We start from the raw sequence: 9,918 nt of genomic DNA, 5'->3' as shown, positions 1-9,918 counted from the left end.
GTTAGAAAAATAATATAAATAAAAAACATGTAATTCATATTAAAATAAAAAACAAGTAATTTATATTAAAATAAAAAAGTACAATTACATTAATCATAAGAATAAAATTTCGAATGACCAAGCGTGGGTGACCCTGGTACGATCCGCTCGAAGGAGGTCTAATAACTCGTATAGACGGCTCACGAGTTGGTAGTGCTCCCCTATTCCTACGACGCCCCCTCTATTTGGTTCCTCTTGTGTTTGGGTCGATGACCCTCAATGCACTCCGGGTCTATAAAATCTGTTAGCCGTCCTTGACCTATAGAATTCCCTCTATAGGAAAGGCGGGTGCCCGCGACGCCTTCAAAGCTTTGTCTTGGTGGGACGAAATTTCTCCTGGTGGGTGCGGCCTCGAAGTTTGGTCTTGGGTAGTTGGTGGTGGAATCGGGTTGGTTAAAATACAATGGTTGTGGTGGTTTGTTGAAGTTCAATGGTTGGTTGGGGTATTGTGATGTTTGTTGGTCGAATGAGCTGTATGGCGCGTATTCTTCATGTATGCCTATGTCGGGGGTAAGTGGTGGTGATCTGGAAGAGCCCGCCACATTGAGATCTTGGAAGCGTAGGTGGTGGGGTTGAGTTTGTGGTTGAGTTTGAAATTATTGTTGTTGGTGGTATTGTTGTTGTTGCTATTGTTGGTAAATAGGTTGTTGTTGGTTTATTGGTTGTTGTTGGTAATTTGGTTGTTGTTGTTGGTAATATTGTTTTTGGTGATTTTGTGGGAAATTCGGTGGTGGTTGTTGTTGGAAATTCGGTGGTGGTTGTTTTTGTTGGAAATTTTGTGGTAGTTGTTGTTGTTGGAAAATTTATGGTTGTTGTTGTTGGAAATACGGTTGTTGTGCTCGCGGGTCTGCCAAATAGAAAGGGTCAGACACAAACATTTCAGGATTTGTGACCGTTCTGTACTAGTTGACATATTCAGCTATTGGTTTCATTTCGGTCGGCGCCACAGGAAAATGTAGGACATTGGTGGAACGACGGGCCCATATTTTACGGAACTCTTTAGCGAATGTCTTCCGATTTTTTATGTACCACTGTTGGCTGACCTTTTGCAGATGCCAAGGTTCCAAACACTCAGGGGGGTCGGGGATATTTTGATGCATGCCGAATTGAAGCTTGACATGGTCACTTTGGTGCATCTCCACAGTGGTGAACCATATGATAGGTGATTTTTCTGTCCAAACAGCCGCATCTGTTGGCTCGGGTTCATGGCCCAATTCCAAGTATGGTCTCCAAATAAACTACAACGTAAAAAAAATTAATTACAAATTAGAGAAGATGGTTTATTTTACAAATATAGTTAGATATTGGAAAGTTTTAGTGGTATTACATCTTGGGGTCGAAGTCGATTCAAGAGTTGGCGGTAAAAAAATATTTTGTTTACAGGCGTTTTGGTGTAATCCAACCCAGTTGCATTAAACCTAAACACATCCAAAAATAAAAATCAATATAGTTACAATTAATAATAGAATAAATACACTAAATGAAATAAGATCATTAAATTACCTTGACGCGTGAGGGAAGATGTATATGTGCGGGTTTTCAGGGGCTAATACTGGCATCTCCACCATCCCCATGTTTGTAGCAAGAATGCACATCCATAAAATGTACAACTATCATTTTTTTCATTTTTGCAAAAGGAGCTGTAGAGGTAAGCCAACACCGCAGAACCCCAACTATACGTCTTGATTTCATCAATGTCCTCAAGCAAAGACAAGTACATAAAATTTACACTATTCCCCGTGCCTTTGGGAAATAGAAACTTACCAAATAATAACATAATATAAATTCTAGCTTTACTTATTTTTTCTTTTTCGTTAGAAAACTGGTCCAACGCAATTGCGTCATAACGTTCTTTAAGGGTCGATAGCTTAATACCTTGGCCTCTCCCTCTTTCTCTGCCCTCACCCTCAATTAAATCTACACCCAACAATTTCTCCCATAGAGCATTGGGTTGTTGGACATTTCCAAACACTGGTTTTCCATTTGTTGGCACGACCCCCCGTCTACGCATGTCTACTGTATTAGGCATATCGCACAAAATTTATGCGAGAGATCAAAGAAAACTTTTTGAAGAACCATTTGGTGAATGCGGGGTATGCCTTAAACCAACCTGGATTTCAATACTACCGCCGTGAAATAGCGTTGTCAAACCCAGATGCGGGGAGGTGGATTGACAGCATTGACAGAGCGAGATGGACTAGGTCATACGACGATGGGGCGAGGTGGGGCCACATGACTACAAATCTTGTGAAATCAATGAATGACATTTTCAAGGGCATACGAAACCTACCTGTAACGGTTTTGGTGAGTGCAACATATTTTCGGATGGCAACTTTGTTCGCCACAAGAGGTAAGCGGTGGAATTCTGTGTTACAAACACAACAGGTATACAACGATGTCTGCATGAAATATGTACAACAGGAATCTGCCAAGGGAAACACTCATCGAGTTATAGAGTTCGACCTTCATGGCCAATTTTAAGCGTATCGCATGCCTTGCTCACATGTCATTGCAACATGCTCACATAATCACGTTGATGCACTACCATTGGTATCACCCATTTACAAGGTATCAACGTTACTCAACGTATACGAAAATTACTTTCTGGTGGTAGCGATGGAGTCATATTGGCCTGTGTACGAAGGGGAAACAGTTTGGCACAACGATTTAATGCGCCGAAATAAAAGCGGTAGACCAAACAGCAAGCGTATTAGAACCGAAATGGACGCCACTGAAAAAATGCAAAGGAAGTGTAGTATATGTTGTGAGGTAGGACATAATAAGAACAAGTGTCCCAATCGTGGATCTAATTCCACAACATAGTTGTTAGGTTCAATGTTATTTGTAATTTATTTTACCAATGAAATGGACTTTTTTTTTCATTAGTCAGATGAGTTACAACACACATGACAAATAACATAAACAATAACTAGAAATAAAATTTCAACTAAAACCAACAATTGAATAAACAACACAATGACTAAAACAACAACACAACAAACAATTAAAATCTAAGAAATTACAACGGTTAAAACAATGTCATCTGTTCCATCCATTTTTTGTTCAGTATCAAGGTCGGTTTTCACATCAACCCACCAACGTATCGTCTCTTCGGTCATAAGCGACACCCTTGTTCTAAGCTTCTAGATCCTTTTGATTTCTTCTCCGGGACTATACTCCCCCTTTAACTGTGACATCAGAGTCCTCTTTAGGTTGTTGAAGGTACGAATGTTCCAAAACATAATCGACATAGGAGATTTGACCAGAGAGAAAATAACATGCCCATAACATCTTTTGTATTTCGGGGCCGACATGGGACGACTGGATGATGTTCGGTGCCATGAGTCCGACCTTATGCGAGACATGAACTATGTGCAGGGAAAATGAGAAAATTTGTGGAGAGATTAATGAATTTTGATGGAGGAATGGACTGCTATTTATAGGGAAAAAATTCTCAATTTAGTGTTGTCGCCACCCAAGGAGGCGGCTTGGGCCCACGCATGAAGGTAAAAAAAATTGAATAAAAAATTTGAAGACATAAAAAAGAAAGGAGGTGTTGTCGCCAGGGGGTGGCGACAACACCCATTTTTTGTACATGTTCGCCAGGCCCAATGGCGACTTCAGTAAACAAATAGTGTTGTCGCCACCCCCCGGCGACAACGTGTTAAAATAGCAAAAAAGTGGACATTTGCGTAAATATTTTGAAAAATTGATTTTTTTTTAATTTTCTTTTAAAAAAACTATTTATTAAAAAAAAATTCCGAAGATGATTGCAATTATGTTTTTGCATATTATTTGAGATATAGGAATTGATAAGATAGTTAACGACATGCTTAGTTTTTTTCTTTTCCAGAGAGATAATAAAAAATGTTGAGAACACTTGTTTAGTAATGAGAAATAATTTGCATGGAGGCCTAATCTAGTGTGGTATTGTCTAGAAAAAACACAAATCTATTTAATCTAACGGTTTTAGATTATTGTCCAATGATGAGGGACTTGGTAGAGTCTCGTGTGAGAAGTGACCGATATTTTTTTTCCTTTTTTTTTTTTTTCAGGGAAACAAATGCTTTTGAGAATTTATTTTCATTTTTGGAGTTTTTCATTTTAAATTTTTTTAAAAAAATTCAAAAATATTATTACCTTTTATTTTTAGAAAAGTTATTTTACTATCAATTAATTTTTTATTCTTTTTATGAGAAACTAATTTATAAAAAGAAAATTGATTCTGAACCGGTTTTAAACTGAATTTGAATTGTTTAAATTAAATGGGTCATTTTATTAACCATTTAAGTGGTTCAATTTTTTATGGTGCAATATAGTTTAGTTCAAGTATACAATTAAATTAACCATATTTTTGAACACCCCTAACGGTCATACCTCAAATTAGCCCTACCTCTCTTGCAATTTCATCTGGCTTATGCTTTCAAATTCACCTGCATTCATCTGCATACATTCGTTCAAAAGGTCCATAAGGCTTGGATTTGAATTCTATGGTTCAACACTTTGGTATTAATCATGCAACTAAGGTTAATTGTTAGTCATCACCTAACGTGCAAAATTCCATAGGACGCTATTGGATCAAGGCTTCACTCTATGACAAGTCCTATGTTATAAGGGTTCTTGGTATTTGTTTGCTTAGTAAAGAAGATATTGGGATACAGTTGACTTTTTAGTTAAAGTCAACTTTCAAAGTTGATTTTTTAGTCAAAGTCAACTTTCAAAGTTGACTTTTTGACCTAAGCTTTGGAATCTCCATTCATACTTAAAGTATGGCTATTGATGCACATCATAAAAAGGGGAGTCTTCATTCATGGACAAATGGAATACATTGCAATTTGTTACAAGCTTCATTACGGAGAAAAGAATCTATTACGAGAAAAACAACAAAATTTGGGTATAATTGACTTTTGGTCAACTGTTGACTTTTGGTTAACTGTTGACCGTTGACTCAATTTTGATTTGTGAAGTTTTCTAGACCTATTCTACAAGCATTTGACCAAAGGGTCATCATCATTTATTGGGAAATAAAAGATTTCATGGTTATGTTACATGCACTACTAAAAACACTATGTTTTCCTGCGGATTTGAGCAAAATTTTCAAATTTTCTTGCGGTTTCTGGTCCCCAGCTAAAACCTCCGTGGATAATATTTTTGGCAGGAAGTTCCGCAGGAAAATTTCCGCAGGTACTTTCTATTTCAAATTAAATAATTTTTTATTTTATTAAATTTTTGAAACATCATAAATTATATATTAATACTTTATATATTAAAATACCATAATATGGGTATACAATTATAATTTAAAATGTAATGAACTTGAATAAGACAAATTCAAATTGTTAAATATGTTATGTAACAAGTACTTATATAGCCACATTACTAAAATAGATTCAAATAACCAAGCTATTACTAATCATTTGTCAACTAAGTAAAAAAGAAAAAAAGTACAAATCAAAATTCAAAGGTTGAGTGATTTCATGTTGAGTAGATATATTTTTCTTGGACTTTTTTGGCGGTATAGTTTGTAAGTATTAAGCAAGGTTTTTAGTCATAAGTGAATGAGATAATTGAAAACTTACAATGCACTGTCATTATCTATTAATTAAGTTTAATTTACAAAAATCTGTATCAAGTAGTATTTTATGCATGTACCAAAATCTGAATCAAGTTTAATTCATCATCTTCAACTATCTGCAAAAAGAATACTCACCTCAGAGTTAACTTACAGAGTTCATCATTCAGAGTGCATACTCACCTCAGAGTTAACTTACAGAGTTCATCATTCAGAGTGGTCACGAAAGCGAATAATTTTCTTGGTGAAAGGTTTTTCCCGGCAGTAGCTAAAAGATAAAAAATAATAGTATGTTAACAAAAAACAAAGTGAAAAATAAACAATTGTATTCAACAGAAGATCTTAGAAGTCAAAATAAAAGGAAACGTGAATATACATCACATATGATGACACGCAGAAGCAAGCCATCCCAACAGAGGAATGGATCGTAAATGTTGGCCGGAAATTATCTTGGTCCAAAACTACATTCTCAGAAACGAGAGTAATTACACTTGAAAGTAACAGAATAACCCATCACATATGAAAGTCAGTGTTAATATTTGCATCAATTTATGGTCAGCTGAATCAAAGCCAAAGTCATATCTTTAGTTGAGTGAAGGATCCAAGCAAAACTTTTCATTCAGAGATGATGTATATTAAATGTGAGAAATCAAAAGTAGAACTAATAGGATTTAACTAGGTAGAAAGGATACTAAGAGAATTTGCCATGATCAAGCCAATTGACCCATATAGCTTTATTAGTAGGACATTCAGAACTAGGGGTGGCAAAATGGATGGATCGGATGGATATGGATTGGATTGCTAATGGATGGATCTAATCAATCCATTAGTCCATTAACAATCCACTAAATCTTCATCTAAAAAGTCCAATCCAATCCATCCATTAAGATTAAAATCCAATCCAATCCATCCATTAATATTTTTTAGTGGATGGATGTCCATCCATCCAAAACATTTATTTAAATATTTTAATTAATTTTTTTAATAATTTAGATTTTAAAACTTTACAAAAACTTTTTATTTTTTAATTTCTCTAGAATAATATTTTTACAATATATAGATATAATAGATTCATGTATTATATTTATTCATAGTTTATAATATTTAATAGATAAGTTTTTGATAATTATTTGGTAGTGTTATTCTATTTCATTTCTCTCTTTTTTTTTTTAAATGTTATTTCTAATTTTTAAGTACTTTGGTCCCTCGAATTGTGAAATGACAATCACCATCATCTAATTACAATTTCATTTAATAATTGGAATGATATCTTATTTCTCCGTCAATACTTAACTACTGTATTGAATTGTAGAATTTTTCAATTCTATTTTGAGATATGATTTCCAATTCAAATGAATTGAACAACCGCAGAGTGTTTTTCAAATTGAAATTCCACCACTTCCTCGATTTTCAAAGTGACGTTCTTTTACTACACTCTTTTCTCTCTCTCTCTCTCTCTCTCTCTATATATATATATATATATATATATATATATATATATATATATATATATATATATATATATATATATATATATATATATGAGGAGAGTTATATTTACTCCAAGAGTAAGTTATTATAACTTACTCCAAATCTAGATCATTGATTCTTCTCAATCTAATGGTTAGAAATAATAAGTAATAGTTTTATCTCTCCACATTTAATTACTTATTATTTTTAACCACTAGATTGAAAAGAATCAATGGTCTAGATTTGGAGTAAGTTATAATAACTTACTCCTGGAGTAAATATAACCCTTCTCTATATATATATATATATATATATATATATATATATATATATATATATATATATATATATATATATATATATTGTAATTTTTAAAATAACTTTTTCAAGAAAAAGAAATTTTTTTGAAATTTTAAAATAAAGTTAAAAAAAATCCATTGGATTTATTAAATGAGATGGATGGATCGAATCCATCCATATAATTAAATGGATGGATTGAATCCAATCCGTTAACTAATTATTTAGTTGATGGATGGATTGGATGGATAAATTATTGGATGGATTGGATGGATTTTCCTTTAATGGATTTTATTGCCACCCCTATTCAGAACTACAGAGATCAAAGAGAATACAAGTAGTGAATCATTTGAATGCTTGAGTTGGCTCTCAGTTGCAACTGCATTCATAAAGGCTTCAGATGAAGCAAAAGCTATGCCATTGTTACACTTCAGGTTTAATTTCAACTTGATTGAAGGTTTTTCCATTGTAAACTCCATTAATGCTATCGATCATCGCAGCAACATTTTACTTCATTAATAATTCCACATATTTCTTTACTAAACAAGTAAATTTATAAATACTGAATAAAAGTCTTGGAATGAACAGGTCTAATTTTTATTTGACTCAGTCAACAAGTATAATTAAGAAAAAACATCTTCTCTAATATATTCGTATCAATACATAATGTCAATTTCATTAAGCCAGCAAAAACAGGCTTTGCCGGCAATTTAAGAAGAGAGAAAGCTTGCAACAAAAGTCGCCTTGCGTTTCTACAAGCCAACTACATACTGATTGATATCTATTGTACATACTATAACACATTTGGTATATGATCTTCTATACCCATGAAACTTTTTTTATAACTACCATTAACCTCATTCAAAACTTCATTCAAATTCAGCCTACAAAAAATTCATTCACAAAAACCAAAACAACAAACACCGACACAACCGGTAAATTAACACAGCTTGTAAGTTAAAACACAACTTTACTCAATAAATCATCAACACAATTTCAGTTTGTCAAAGCATCCGCACACATGTCTGCTTTTTTAAAAAAGTGATTTACCGACACATCATCATACATCTCTATCATCAACGCAATTTCAGTTTGTACTAAATGCTTGAATCCTAGAACTCTGAGAATTCCCTTGAGAAACTGTTATTGAATAACACATAATTTATTCTTAAAAGACAGTAATCAGCTGATAAGAAAACATCAAAGCAGTAGCATTATAGCAATGACTATAACAGAGAAACAAACAGATAAGAGGAATTAAAATTGAAAAAAATAATCAAAGAAGATAACTAGTAAAGAGTACAGATATGATTCAATTCATCATGTATAATTTGAGATAGACTACAAATGTTTTACCTCAACTAAGTCTTCCATCTTCTGAACTCACACCCAATGTTTTTTCATCTGGACTTTCATCCTCTTTTAAACCATTCTGCACCAAAAAAACAATCAATCGAAAACTTCTGAGTCATTTGTTGCATATTATTCTAAAAAAAAGCATTTCTAACTACAAATTCTTCAGTAAAAGAGTATGGAACACCATGATATTGCTACTCCATCTTCATTATGAAGAAGATAACCTTCAGTAAAAGAGTAAGAGGATGTCATACACGATATTAACAGATACCAGAACAACAAATTAGAGTTATCACAAAATTTTGTGGATTTTCAACTTGAAACAACATGTTAAACTTCAACAATTATTTTATACTAGTACATGCTAAGACTAAGAGCTTGGTTGAGATTTTTAATCAAACACCTTGTGTGCAAGATTTAAAACTCTTCACTTGTAAATCATTTGGTAGCAAAAACTGAGCATCAATCATCAACTATAACACAACTACGACTAAGAAACCAAGAATCGAACAGAAGAGAATAAGAGGAATTCAAAAACGCGTGAATACTTGCCTCACCGGATTTGTTGACGGAAACGCGAGAACAACCTTGGAACTCCACCGCGCACCTCCACGGTTACCTCAAAGCTCCGCTGCACCTCTCAATCTCGATTTCCCCGCCTCCACAAACTGAACGTCCCGCCGGAAACGCCCCCTGCCGGAATCCCGTCACTCCGTCATAATATTTTTCGCCGGTAATTCCTTCTCCTTCTTTAGGAGTGAATCAATTAGTTGATTATTTGTTAGTGTTTCATGATGAAGGAGAGTAGAGAGAATGGCTTTTGAAAATAAGTGTTTTTTTAGAATGAAAAAGCACTTCTCATAAGTGCTTATGGGAAGAAGGCATTTTCACGTTACATGAAAGCTACGATACTCTCTGTAGTTTTCTTCTTTCCTTTTTCTTTGTTGATTATTTTGTTTTATTTTTAATGTAAACTAAGTTTGCCACACGTATTGTTTTGGGTTATGTTCTAATTATAGAAATAATCAAGTGCATTTTGTTTTATTTTTAATGTAAACTAAGATTGCCACACGTATTATATTTATAACATCTATAATAGAGTCTACTTGTTTATTATAATATTAGTATTTATAAATATATTATTATTTATAAAATCAATTAATTAATAATGAATAATATTTTTT

At 33.4% G+C, this 9,918-nt stretch overlaps 1 long non-coding RNA gene across 4 annotated transcripts; it reads right to left on the bottom strand.

Annotated features, from left to right (window-relative positions):
* Positions 1–5,603: 5,603 nt before the first annotated feature.
* Positions 5,604–9,707, bottom strand: LOC131609745 (uncharacterized). Of its 4 annotated transcripts, none has more exons than XR_009286314.1 (5): positions 9,292–9,707; positions 8,735–8,810; positions 5,988–6,366; positions 5,795–5,879; positions 5,604–5,749 (listed from the first exon to the last, which is right to left on the bottom strand). It is a non-coding gene; the product is annotated as an uncharacterized LOC131609745 (long non-coding RNA). The 4 variants fall into 4 exon arrangements; XR_009286313.1 differs by having other exon boundaries at positions 5,604–5,879; positions 5,988–6,193; positions 6,304–6,366; XR_009286312.1 differs by having other exon boundaries at positions 5,604–5,879.
* Positions 9,708–9,918: the final 211 nt, after the last annotated feature.

Source organism: Vicia villosa, linkage group LG6 (genome assembly GCF_029867415.1).
Source record: "Vicia villosa cultivar HV-30 ecotype Madison, WI linkage group LG6, Vvil1.0, whole genome shotgun sequence".
In the NCBI taxonomy this organism is placed as follows: Eukaryota; Viridiplantae; Streptophyta; class Magnoliopsida; order Fabales; family Fabaceae; genus Vicia; species Vicia villosa.
The sequence above is the reverse complement of the archived record's forward strand: the minus strand, read 5'-3'. Positions and strand labels throughout refer to the sequence as shown.